General features: G+C 37.6%; 1 long non-coding RNA gene across 1 annotated transcript in view; it reads right to left on the reverse strand.

Moving 5' to 3' along the window:
- Positions 1–13,873, reverse strand: part of LOC132659308 (uncharacterized) — a 25,796-nt gene continuing 11,923 nt past the window's right edge. The window contains exon 2 of the long non-coding RNA XR_009599586.1: positions 1–6,632. This is a non-coding gene — a long non-coding RNA (uncharacterized LOC132659308). The remainder of the gene's footprint in view (positions 6,633–13,873) is intronic.

A 13,873-nucleotide genomic window follows, 5' to 3' on the forward strand; every position in this document is an offset into this window, starting at 1 on the left:
TTTCTTCTTGGACTGCTTTATCCAAATCACGTCTCACAAACACCAAAAGATCAGCTGAGTGGCTAATATCAGAGAATTCATCTTAGAGACTCCGGGGAGTATTATGGACTCTTTTGTAATCAACACAACAAATGGAGCCCCATATTGGGACTACCTGTCATTGTTTGATAAATTATTACATTTGACAGAGTTGCTCCACCGGATTTTTTTTTCCTTTGCTTTGTCCCAGAGAGCATTATTTGCACTGTTTGGCAGCCAAACAGTAATGGGTATCTCATCAATAACTTGAATAACTCCAACTTTGAAGTTGAACACGCTGTAAACAAGACTTCCGCAACTTCTGCAGTTTCATCTGCCATCCTGCATTGATGTTTCTGTCTATCCAGTGCCTTCCTGCTTTGTTTTAAAAAGCTCAACATTTCCCATAGCAGTCCTTGTACATTTCAAAATTTATATTTCAGATAGAATGCTTCCTTGCCACAACTGTGAATGTCCCCAAACATGCTTATTCTAATGGAAGAATTTACGTTCATTTTCAATCCACTAAAATCCAAATATAAAATAATTTTCACTATATGTCCATATTTTTTGTTTACAGCTGCTGTTTTTACAGCAGTAACAGGTGGTATCAGATGGTTCAGCAATTTGACCTTCCTACTATTCTGAAAGTATATGACTGATTTTATTATTAACACCATTGCACCCATACTTCCATCAGCATCTTCAGGTATAATGCTTTAAAAAACTTATATATAAAGCCCAGAACTGTGTGTGATAGGTTCAAGGAAAAAAAGGAAATCAAAGAATGCATCCCAAATACAGTTAATATTTACTATTTAAAATGATAGGTAGGTGCCATCAATGAAAGAATGCCAAAAAAACACAAAAATTCAGTATATGAGAATCCATTTTAGTGATCAAATAAGCTATTTCATACTAACATCCTAGTAGTTTCACTTCAAAGTGTCCTAATAGGTATGCCTGAACACATCACAAGATACACGCGGCCTAGGTACACAGGTCGCCCCTTGTGCTAACTACTGTAGCCACATTCCATGTGAAAATATTTTGAGAACACTGATTTAAGTCAAAATCTTAAAATACATATTTAAATAACTACATAAATCATGCAACATATATGTTATACATTTAGAAATACTGTATGTTTATACTATAATGTAATGTATGATTTTCCATGGTTAACTTTCAGTTCTAATTAGTATTTCATACTGGTAAACTTCAGGCCTTGGGGCAAGTTTATATAACTTCTCTAGTCTTCAGATCTTTGACCCATAAAAAGAAAAATAATAGTATACTTCTATCATTGAGCTATTGTAAAGATTAAATGAAATTACCCATATGGAGTATCTAGAAGAGAGTAAATTTTTACAAGTCCTGACTACTATGATGATATAAACACTAGATTAATACAGACTTTTTTTTGTCGTTAACTAAGAATATTAGGATTTGCATTTGTATATCAGCCCATTAACTCTATGCCCTTGGTTATTAAGCAGCAATCACTTCAGAGAACAAAAAACAAGTCAGCCCTGCTGTACTAATGTGATTTTTTAGCTGAAGAAATTAATGACTAAAGCTGGACTTTCTACTATTGTGATGGGTAGTGCACAGTTCTACTTGCACAAATAGTTATATAATTTCATATGGTCATGTAACCAATAATATTGATAGTGAATATTATATTAAATTGAATATTGGCTATACAAGTTCAGTTCAGTTGCTCAGTCATGTCAAACTCTTTGTGATACCATGGACTGACTACAGCTTGCCAGGCCTCCCTGTCCATCATCAACTCCCAGAGTTTACTCAAACTCATCTCTACTGAGTCGGTGATGCCATCAAACCATCTCATCCTCTGTTGCCCCCTTCTCTTCCTGCCTCCAATCTTTCCCAGCATCAGGGTCTTTTCTAAAGTGTCAGCTCTTTGCATCAGGTGGCCAAAGTATTGGACTTTCAGCTTCAGCATCAGTCCTTTCAATGAATATTCAGGAATGATTTCCTTTAGGATGGACTGGTTGGATCTCCTTGCTGTCCAAAGGACTCTCAAGAGTCTTCTCCAACACCACAGTTCAAAAGCATCAATTCTTCAGTGCTCAGCTATCTTCACAGTCCAACTCTCACATCCATACATGACCACTGGAAAAACCATAGCTTGGACTAGACAGACCTTTGTTGGCAAAGTACTGTCTCTGCTTTTTAAAATGCTGTCTAGGTTGGTCATAATTTTCCTTCCAAGGAGTAAATGTCTTTTAATTTCATGGCTGCAGTCACCATCTGCACTGATTTTGGAGCCCCAGAGAATAAAGTCAGCCACTGTTTCCACTGTTCCTCCATCTATTCACCCTGAAGTCGCCATGCAGTGATGGGACTGGATGCCATGATCTTTGTTTTCTGAATGTTGAGCTTCAAGCCAACTTTTTCACTCTCCTCTGTCACTTTCATCACGGTTATATAGGAACTGCTTTATAGCTGTTACCTAAGTTATTTCTTACCACATCCCTACAACACTGTGTATCATTACTTTTCCTTTTTTAATAAGGAGGGATCTGAGGTGCAGAGAAGTTATGTAACCATATAGCCATACAACTAGTAACTATTAGGTTGATGAAAAAGTAACTGTGGTTTCAGATCATAAATTTTAAATCATTATAACTAGGCTCAAAGATATCTTTGTTAATCAAAATAGGAACCATTACAATCAACACATTTTTACCAATGAGAAACAAGTTTATTCCTGTAGCATAAAAATCCATGCTTTGGGATTCCATGAACTCTCGGAAAGCATTTTCTGTCTTCTGCTGTTTGTGGAAGTGTTTTCCATGCAAAAAGTTGCCGAGATGCTTGAAGTAGTGGTAGTCGGTTGGCTATAGGTCAGGTTAATATAGTGGATGAGGCAAAAGTTCTCAGCCCAATGTGTTTAACTACTGAAGTGTTGGCTGTGTGAGGTGTGCTTGGGTGTTGTCATGATGAAGACTTGGGCCCTTTCTGTTGACCAATGCCGGCTGCACACATTGTAGTTTTTGGTGCATGTCATCAATTTGCTGAGCATACTTCTCAGCTGTAATGGTTTTGCTGGGATCAGAAAGCTCTAGTGGATAAGATGGGCAGCACACCACCAAACAGTGACCATGACCTTTTATGGTGCAAGGTTGGCTTTGGAAAGTGCTTTGGAGCTTCTCCTCGGTCCAACCACTGAGCTGGTCATTGCTGGTTATTGTACAAAATCCACTTTTCATTGCATGTCACAATCTGATGGAGAAATGGTTCATTGTTGTTGTGTACAGTAAGAGAAGATGACATGTCAGAATGACTAGCGTCTTGATTTTCAGTCAGCTCATGAGACACTCACTTATCAAGATTTTTCACCTTTCCAATTTGCTTCAAATGCCAATGGACCATAGAATGTTCGACATTGAGTTCTTCCGTAACTTCTCACATAGTTGTAAGAGGATTAGCTTCGATGATTGCTCTCAATTGATTGTTGTCAACTTCTGATGGCCGGCCACTGAGCTCCTCATTTTCAAGGCTCTTGTCTCCTTTGCAAAACTTCTTGAGCCGCCACTGCACCGTATGTTCGTCAGCAATTCCTGGGCCAAACGTGTTGCTGATGTTGCAAGCTGTCTGCTGCTTTACAACTCAGTTTGAACTCAAATTAAAAAATCATATGAATATACTTTTTGCCTACCATCATTTCTATAGTCTAAAATAAACATAAAATAAACATCAAGGAATAAGTTATTACCAAAAAGCATAAAGTGAGAAGTGCACATTAAAATGATATATAGCATAATCACATTTAAGAATGTATTCTAATATCAAACAGCATAGTTCAACAATGCAAAACGGCTATTACTTTTGCACCAGCCTAACAGAACAATCATGATTCAAAGAGAGTTCATTTAGAATCCTGGCAAATTAGCTTATGACTTTTATATTTTGTTGCCATTTAACAGGATGCTGCATAACACAATCCTATTACGCAGAACTTGTCTGTATAGCAATATTTCCTAGGGATAATCTAGTAGAATCATATTTCCAGAATATTTGGGGCTCTTGAAAAATTAAATATCCCACAATTGATAGAGATTAATTTTAGATTGTTTTAAAGTTAATACATGTATGAATTTTTCTTTGCTGGTAGTTTTATTCACTTTTAAGCACATCTTTAAAATATATTAATGACACATGAGAGAGAGGCCTGAAAAATTCTCAGAATCATTAGGATCATTTTGCTAAGGGTTTTGTACTTCTGATAGGAGTTCTCTCTACAACATTTAACAAGTTTTCAGATATGGTGAAGGTGCAAAATTCAGTGATTAAATTACAACTTTACTCCATCCTTGAAAATTTTTATCATAATGGGGTTATATTGTACCTTGAAATACTCCATCACAAATTCTTTGTTTTCCGTTTATTTAAAAATGCATGTGATAGTTATTCTTACCGGACACTGGGGAGATGCACTGAACAAGGTAGATAGATAGGTGTCTGGCATCAAGGCATTTATATTCTAGCTTGTCAATATAGGCAATTCAAAAAAGAATTTCAGTAATTTGGGAAAAAAATAATCATACTGACAACTTCTCCAGTGGCTCAGTGCGTGCTCACTCAGTTGTGCCTGACTCTTTGCAACCCCATGGACTGTAGCCTGCCAGACTCCTCTGTCCACGGGACTGTCGAGGCAAGAATACTGGAATGGGTAGCCATTCCCTTCTCCAGGGGATCTTCCCAACCAGGGATCGAATCCAGGTCTCCCGCACTGAAGGCAGATTCTTTACTGTGTGAGCCACCAGGGAAGCCCTCCAGAGCATATACCTGGAGAAAAACATAGTCTGAAAGGACACATATATGCCAATGTTCATTGCAGCACTATTTAGAATAGCAAGAGATGGAAGCAACCTAAATGTCTATTGGCAAAGAAATGGATAAACAGGCTTGGTACATATGTACACCAAAATATTACTCATTCATTAAAAAGAATTCAATAATGTCATTTGCAGCAACACGGATAGACCTAGAGATTGTCAAACTGATTGAAGTAAGTCAGACACAGAGAGACAAATATTATAGGATATCACTTATATGTGTAATCTAAAAGTTAATATTAATGAACTTATTTACAGAAAAAAACAGACTCACAAACTTATGGTTAACAGAGGGGAAGGTTGGGGGAAGGGACAGTTAAGGAGTTTGGTATTGACATGTACACACTGCTATATTAAAAATGGATAACCAACAAGGATCTATTGTATAGCACAGAGAACTCTGCTCAATATTGTGTAACAACATAAATGGGAAAATAAACACATGTGTTTATCCTTTCAGCCTCAGCATCAGTCCTTCCAATGAACACCCAGGACTGGTCTCCTTTAGGATGGACTGGTTGGATCTCCTTGCTGTCCAAGGGACTCTCAAGAGTCTTCTCCAACACCACAGTTCAAAAGCATCAGTTCTTTGGGGCTCAGCTTTCTTCACAGTCCAACTCTCATATCCATACATGACCACTGGAAAAATCATAGCCTACTAGATGGACCTTTGCTGGCAAAGTAATGTCTCTGCTTTTTAATATGCTGTCTAGGTTGGTCATAACTTTCCTTCCAAAGAGTAAGCATCTTTTAATTTCATGGCTGCAATCACCATCTGCAGTGATTTTGGAGCCCCCAAAAATAAAGTCTGACACTGTTTCTACTGTTTCCCCATCTATTTCCCATGAAGTGATGGGACCGGATGCCATGATCTTCGTTTTCTGAATGTTGAGCTTTAAGCCAACTTTTTCACTCGCCTCTTCCACTTTCATCAAGAGGCTTTTTAGCTCCTCTCCACTTTCTGCCATAAGGGTGGTGTCATCTGCATATCTAAGATTATTGATATTTCTCCCGGCAATCCTGATTCCACCTTGTGCTTCTTCCAGTCCAGTGTTTCTCATGATGTACTCGGCATAGAAGTTAAATAAGCAGGGTGACACTATACAGCCTTGACGTACTCCTTTTCCTATTTGGAACCAGTCTGTTGTTCCATGTCTAGTTCTAATTGTTGCTTCCTGACCTGCATACAGATTTCTCAAGAGGCAGGTCAGGTGGTTTGGTATTCCCATCTCTCTCAGAATTTTCCACAGTTTATTGTGGTCCACACAGTCAAAGGCTTTGGCATAGTCAGTAAAGGCAGAGGTAGATGTTTTTCTGGAACTCTCTTGCTTTTTCCATGATCCAGCGGATGTTGGGAGTTTGATCTCTGGTTCCTCTGCCTTTTCTAAAACCAGCTTGAACTTCTGGAAGTTCACAGTTCACATATTGCTGAAGCCTGGCTTGGAGAATTTTGAGCATTACTTTACTAGCATGTGAGATGAGTGCAGTCGTGCAGTAGTTTGAGCATTCTTTCCATTGCCTTTCTTTGGGATTGGAAGGAAAACTGACCTTTTCCAGTCCTGCGGCCACTGCTGAGTTTTCCAAATTTGCTGGCATTATTGAGTGCAGCACTTTTACAGCATCATCTTTCAGGATTTGAAATAGCTCAGCTGGAATGCCATCACCTCCAAGAGCTTTGTTTGTAGTGATGCTTTCTAAGGTCCACTTGACTTCACATTCCAGGATGTCTGGCTCTAGGTGAATGACCTACAGTAACAAATTCATCTAATGGTTATATTATAAAAAGTTTTTAAAAGGTAAACTTTATTTTAAGAATATATTTTATTTAACCTAGTTTAATTAAAATATTACTTTATCACATAATCAATAAAATTATTAATAAGATATTTTATATTTTTGGTACTAAATCTTCAAAATCTGATGAATATTTCATATTTACAGCATATTTCTATTTGGAATAGCCATGTATCAAATATTCGAGAGCTACATGTTGCTAGAGCTGTATATTACAAACTGCAGAACATACACTGCAATGTATGATGTATAAAACCTTTACCTTCATTGAAAAATATTTATTTTCTAATATATAACAGATTATGTGCATTGACAAATAATATATTATAAAAAAGTATTTGTAAAGAATCATATTCTTTAGATAAATTAAGGCTGTGGGTTCTTTCCTTTCCCTTCTTCCTTTCCTTTCTAAATACGTATTTCTCTTACAAATGGGGGCACACTCTATATACTTTTATAATTGTTTAATAGTATACTGCTGCTGCCGCTGCTAAGTCACTTCAGTCGTGTCCAATTCTGTGTGACCCCATAGATGGCAGCCCACCAGGCTCCGCCGTCCCTGGGATTCTCCAGGCAAGAACACTGGAGTGGGTTGCCATTTCCTTCTCCAATGCATGAAAGTGAAAAGTGAAAGGGAAGTCGCTTAGTCGTGTCTGACTCTTCACCACCCCATGGACTGCAGCCTATCAGGCTCCTCTGTCCATGGGATTTTCCAGGCAAGAGTACTGGAGTGGGCTGGATTTGTATAGTAGTCACATTACATTCTATCTTGGTCATTAAAGGAAACTTTTCCACATTCCAGTGTTTTTTAAATCTGTAAATAACAGTATAAACATCATAGGGATATTATAAGGATTAAATGAATTCATACAAATTACCTGTTCAACAAATGATAAGCATTATTAGGACTTTAATGGCTTCATTTTATTTCATGTATTATTTTAATACTTCTTTGTCATTCCACACAATGAATGTAGTAAAACGTTTTTACCAGTTTTCTATTAAAGACATGGCTTGTTTCTAATCATCATTATTGTACAAATGCTCCAATGCATATCGTGGTAGAAGTGTTAGTCACTCAGTCGTGTCCGACTTTTGTGAACCCATAGACTGTAGCCCTCTGGGCTCCTCTGTCCATAGGATTCTCCAGGCAAGAATCTTGGAGTGGGTTGTCATTCCCTTCTACAGGGGATCTTCCCCACCCAGAGACTGAACCGGGTCTTCTGCACTACAGGCAGATTCTTTGTCATTCTTTGAGCCACCAGCAAAGCTGTATCATGGTACATGCAGCATTTTGCACATGAATCTGTATGCACAGAGGATAAATATCTAGAAATGGAACTTATAGATCAAATATTACGCACTCAAAAAATTTTAATGTATGTTGCCAAATTGCTCCTCACAGAAACACTACCAATTTACTACCTAATAATAATATACAACAATGTCTATTTTTCCTTTTATAGGATGTTAAGAATTTAAGGTATTTTTAAAAATGACACCTCAAACGCAACCTAAGATATATATTTTGTGCTTTCTTAAAGCATATCTAATTAATTTGAATGAAAAATCAAAGTGTATTTCAGAAATTTTAAACGTATATCTTAGAACTCTTAGAGAATTCAGAAGAGATGTAATATAGGAGAAAAATAAGAAGAGATATCATCACTTAATTTCTCCCATATTTTTCTATCTGATTGGAGAGTACTAATATTTCAATGTCTCACAATAATTAACAAGTTAATTTCACTAATTTATCACTTTTAAAAGTTTAATTATTTCTATATATCATTTTGGATCACTTTACATTCAATTAGGAAATAAAAGTAGTGAACTGTGTTATTATAATTTAATTTATACAACATTATTGCTTTGTAACTAACTCATATTATTAAAATGACATCTCAAGATTGGACTTTTTGATTGCTGATCTGTAAATTCCTACAGACTATGATTATAAAGTACTAATGATGAAGGTCCTGGGAAGCACTTCTGTCCTTATTCTGGTTAGGCCCCTCACCCCTGAGTCAGGGCATGAGCTGTATCAAAGCAGTGTCCCCTCTAGGGCTCCCGTCTCATTAGCAAGAACAGGAAAAATTAGGATGTCCCAGAAATTTTCTGGCAAGGCTATAGCATGCAGTCACAAGTTAAGCAAATTGAATAAATTTGACAATATTATACTTAGGAAGGCAAATTGCAATATACATATATGCTTTAGATAGATTGAGGATAAACATATTTTTTAAAATGTCCCTACTTGTGATCACGGAAGCTTTTTGAAAATTGGCTTTCTCTCCTGGCTTTGTTACTCTCAGTGAAGAAAGAGGTTCTGGCTGAAACTGAGTGAGAGGTTAATGCCCAGAAACAATGCAGCAAACACAACATTGCAAGAGGAGAATCTGCGACCACACAGGTGAACCTCGAGGGTATTATGCTAAACGAAATAAGTCAGACAAAACAAACGCTGTACGAGCTCACGTCTATGTGGAATTAAAAAAGCGGTAACAAAAACAGATCCTCATAGGAAGACAGTTCAGCCCTGTGGTTTCTAGAGGCAGAGGGTGGGGAAAGGAGGAACTGGAGAAAGGTGGTCAAATGGTACAAACTCCCAGCTACAACATAAAGAAGGACTGTGGATGTCATATACAACAGGTTGATTGTAGTTAACACTGCTGTAAGTTATTAAGAAACTAAATAAATCCTAAGAGCTCTCGTCGCAAGAATATCTTTCGAGTTCTTTTTATTTTATCTAGATGGGAAGATGGATGTTAGCTGAACCTATTGTGGTAATTATTTTACAATATATGTAAATCAAACTGCCATGCTGTATGCCTGAAACTTATACAGTAATTATTTCAATTATTTCTCAAAAAAAAAAAAACTGGGGAGAGAGGGGAGAAGATGAACTATAAAATAGCTTCACTTTAGGAAGCAACAGTTCAGAAGAGATTTCATTCTGTAAGTTTTCTAAATATTGTCTTTAATGGAAAAATAAAGAGGCAGAGATTCAACAATGTGACTGAAAGCCTTCTTTCAGAACCCTCTTTATGATGATTAATATTAGCCTTATCATCTTATGAGTCCTTCCTGAATAAGATAGATAAATAAGAATAGATAGGTGGGATATATATTTTAAAATACATATAAATATGGAAATATAAATACGTGTGAATGAGAGGGGAGAGGGTGCCAACAATAAAAGATAAGGGGTTCCCTGGTGGTCCAGTGTCTTGGACTTCATGTTCCCGACGCAGGGGCCCAGGTTTGATCCCTAGTCAGGGAACTAGATCATCCCACATGCCACAGTTAAAACAAAGATCCTGCATGCTACAACTAAGACAGGCACAACCAAACAAATAAGTTTATAAATAAATAAAAATAAAAGAGAAGCTCTGGCAACAAGACATGAAGAGAAAGACAGGGAAATCTTCTGTGTGTTCATCTGCAGAGTGATACCACTGACAGATATTCTATTTTCTGGGGAAAATGTTAATAGACCAAGAAAGAAAGGGATATACACGACAGAGAATATGTGCCATGACAAACTCCATTCAAAAGAAATAACACCTATTAGACTCTCAGTCGTGTCTGACTCTTTATGACCCCAAGGACTGTAGCCTGCCAGACTCCTTTCTTCATGGGGAGAATACTGGTGTGGGTTGCCACGCCCATATACAGGTATCTTCCCAACCCAGGGACTGAACCCAGGTCTCCCACATTGCAGGTGGATTCTCTACTGTCTGAGCCACCAGGGAAGACATAGAATACTCGAGTGGGTAGCCTATCCCTTCTCCAGAGGAACTTCTCAACCCAGGAATCAAACTGGGGTCTCCTGCATTTCAGGCAAATTCTTCACCAGCTGAGCTACCTGGGAAGCCAGATATTTTTATATTTTACATTTTAGTCTTAATATGAGTATCCATATTCTCTAAGTCTATATTCATTTCTATAAGAATAGGAAAACATACTCTTGTTATGTTCTAAAATTGGATAAAATATTAGTTATGTATTATTTTCTTCATCATATATGTTGTTATTGTTCAGTTGATCAGTCATATCTGACTCTTTGTGACCCCATGAACTGCAGCACACCAGGCTTTCCTGTCCTTCACTATCTCCTGGAGTTTGCTCAAACTCATGTACATTGAGTCGATAATGCCATCAAATCATTTCATCCTGTGTCCACTCCCTTTTCCTCCTTCCCTCAATCTTTCCCAGCATCAGGGTCTTTTCTAAGGAGTCAGCTCTTTGCATCAGGTGGCCAAAGTATTGGAGCTTCAGCATCACTCCTTTCAATGAGTACTCAGGGTTGATTTCCTTGAGGATTGATTGATTTGATCTCCTTGCAGTCCAAGGGACTCTCAAGAGTCTTCTCCAGCACCACAGTTCAAAAGCATCGATTATTCGGTGCTCAGCTTTCTTTATGGTCCAACTCTCACATCCATACATGACTACTGGAAAAACCATAACCTTGACTAGACAGACCTTTGTCGGCAAAGAGATGTCTTTGCTTTTGAATGCAGTCTAGCTTTGTCATAGCTTTTCTTCCAAAGAACAGGTGTCTTAATTTCATGACTGCAGTCACCATCCGCAGTAATTTTGGAGCCTAGAAAATAAAGTCTGTCACTGTTTCCATTCTTTTCCCCATCATGAAGCAATAGGACTGGATGCCATGATCTTAGTTTTTTGATTGCTGAGTTTTAAGCCAGCTTTTTCACTCTCCTCTTTCACTTTCATCAAGAGGCTTTTTAGTTCCTCTTCATTTTTTGCCATTAGGGTGGTATCAACTGCATATATGAGGTTACTGATATTTCTTCCAGCAGTCTTGATTATAGCCTGTGATTTATTCAGCCCCTCATTTCACACAATATACTCTGCATATAAGTTAAACAAGCAGGGTGACAATATACAGCCTTGATATACTCCTTTCCCAATTATAAACCAGTCCATTGTTCCATTTGTGGTTCTATCTATGCTGTTTGTCCTGCATACAGGTTTCTCAGGACACAGGTAAGGTGGTCTGGTACTCCCATCTCTTTAGGAACTGTCCACAGTTTGTTGGGATCCACACAGTCAAAGGCTTTTTCAATGGAGCAGAAGTAGATGTTTTTATCTGGAATTCTTTTGCTTTTTCTATCAACCAATAGATGTTGGCAATTTGATCTCTGGTTCCTCTGCCTTTTCTAAATCCAGCTTGTATATCTGGAAGTTCTCAGTTCATGTACTGTTGAAGCCTAGCTTGAAGGATTTTGAGCATTACCTTGCTAGCATGTGAAATGAACACAATTGTGCAGTAGTTTGAATATTCTTTGGCATTGCCCTTATTTGGGATTGGAATAAAATTGTAGTTAAGGTAAAAAATTCTATATGAGAAAATCAACTAACACAAAAAAGTTTTGTATGTGTTTACCTATGTGAAACTAAATACCTAAATTAGGAAACATGGAAAATGTGTTTGATAGTTGCTGTAAACCAAAAGCATAGTCAATGCTGAAAAATACAAATTCCCTCACTCTGCTACTTTCAGGAATTTTCCTATAAGCAAATACCTGATCTGTGCATTGATACTGCACGACACACTGTGCTGTCAAATACCAGTTCTCATAACTGGCATCGCTGAAGTGTTCTTTGTTCTCATGTGTAATTTCACTGGTCCTTTATCGCAGTTAGACATTTCACTGCCCTGTCTTATAGTCACCAAAAGATAAGACAGTGAAGCCAGAGTTATTTATTTTTTTTAAGTGAAAATTGTGCCTTTAAATTCAGAAGACGCTAAAGCACATTAGAAGGGAGAAAAGTGTAGAATTTGACCACTGATAGCAAAGAACTTGCCCTCCTACTAGATAAAATAATGTTGAGGCAGTTATTTCATATTTTTGTTTGGTTATTTTGTTTATACATATATATTTATTTAATTATATTGTGATGGGTTCTGCCATACATCAACAGGAATCAGCATTAGGTATACATGTTTCCTTTTGTATTTTATATTTAATGTGACTGTAACCAAAGGCTCAAATAGAGAAAGTTAATGGAGGAGGGCATGGCAATGCACTCCAGTATTCTTGCCTGGAGAATCCCATGGACAGAGGAGCCTGGTGGGCTGCAGTCAGAAAGAGACAGATGTGACTGAAGCGACTTTAGCACACCACAACTGCTCTAGTAATACTTTTAATAAAGTAAAGAGAAAAACAAACATTGAAAATCAGTGTGAGAAAGAACTTAAAACATGCAGGCACATGTTTGCATCTCTGAATTTTCAGCAGTGAGTACTGATTGCAAAGGTAGCGGCACCGAGCGTGGAGCAGGTGTGATGCTGAGGACATCTGCCATCTCCTCTTTTAGAGTCTGCAGCTGGTATCACTTTTGCTTTCCCATAACCCATATTCCATTTCCAGATTTATAAACAGAAGGTATTTGATTGGGTATTTCCTAGAATCTTCTCCAGCTCTCACCCTCTTAACTCTACACAGCAACATTTTGGAGGTAGTGTCAGTGTGTGGGAGGAGAGTTGAGTAGAGGAAAATATACCTCTGCTGACCATTTACTTAGATCAGTTCATTCCATACCCCAAACCACATTTTCACAATACAATCCTTCTTCTCTTTTTGCCAGATAAAGAATTGGTACTGAGAAGCTGAATAGATGTCATCACACAGCTAAAGGGAATAGGAAAGCTGAAAGTCAAATGAGTGATCTGTGACCTTAAGCCCCAGCTCTTTCCTCACCAGCATGCTACTTAACACTTTATTTTACCTTGCCCCAAATTGTCTGTGAAGATCTGATTTGAACAATCTTTAGGTTAACAGAACCTCCTTTGCAAAATTCTAATCTTCTCCTTCTGTTGCTGTTAAGCCCTCCATCTGATGTTTGGCTCTTCTGAGACCAGTGTTTATGTAAACCGTTGATTGCATATGTTTCCTCAAAGACAAATTTCTCTATGAGCAGAGCTGAAAATATTACTTTAAGGAAGCTGTAGTTTCCTTAAAGCAGGTGAATAAATATACTGACATCTGCTTTTGTTTTTCATTCACTATCACATAAAAACAAGACTCTGAGTTTCCTGAAAATTAAAGTGAATCTTTCAAGCCTGTATGTTTAAGGATAAGCTAGTTTCTGATCAGCAAAGAGAAAAAACCCTCAAGAGGCACCTATTACAGCTGAAGATCTCCTCCCTGACTGTGTACCATGAT

The sequence above is a fragment of the Ovis aries genome, chromosome 2 (genome assembly GCF_016772045.2).
Source record: "Ovis aries strain OAR_USU_Benz2616 breed Rambouillet chromosome 2, ARS-UI_Ramb_v3.0, whole genome shotgun sequence".
Lineage (NCBI taxonomy): Eukaryota > Metazoa > Chordata > Mammalia > Artiodactyla > Bovidae > Ovis > Ovis aries.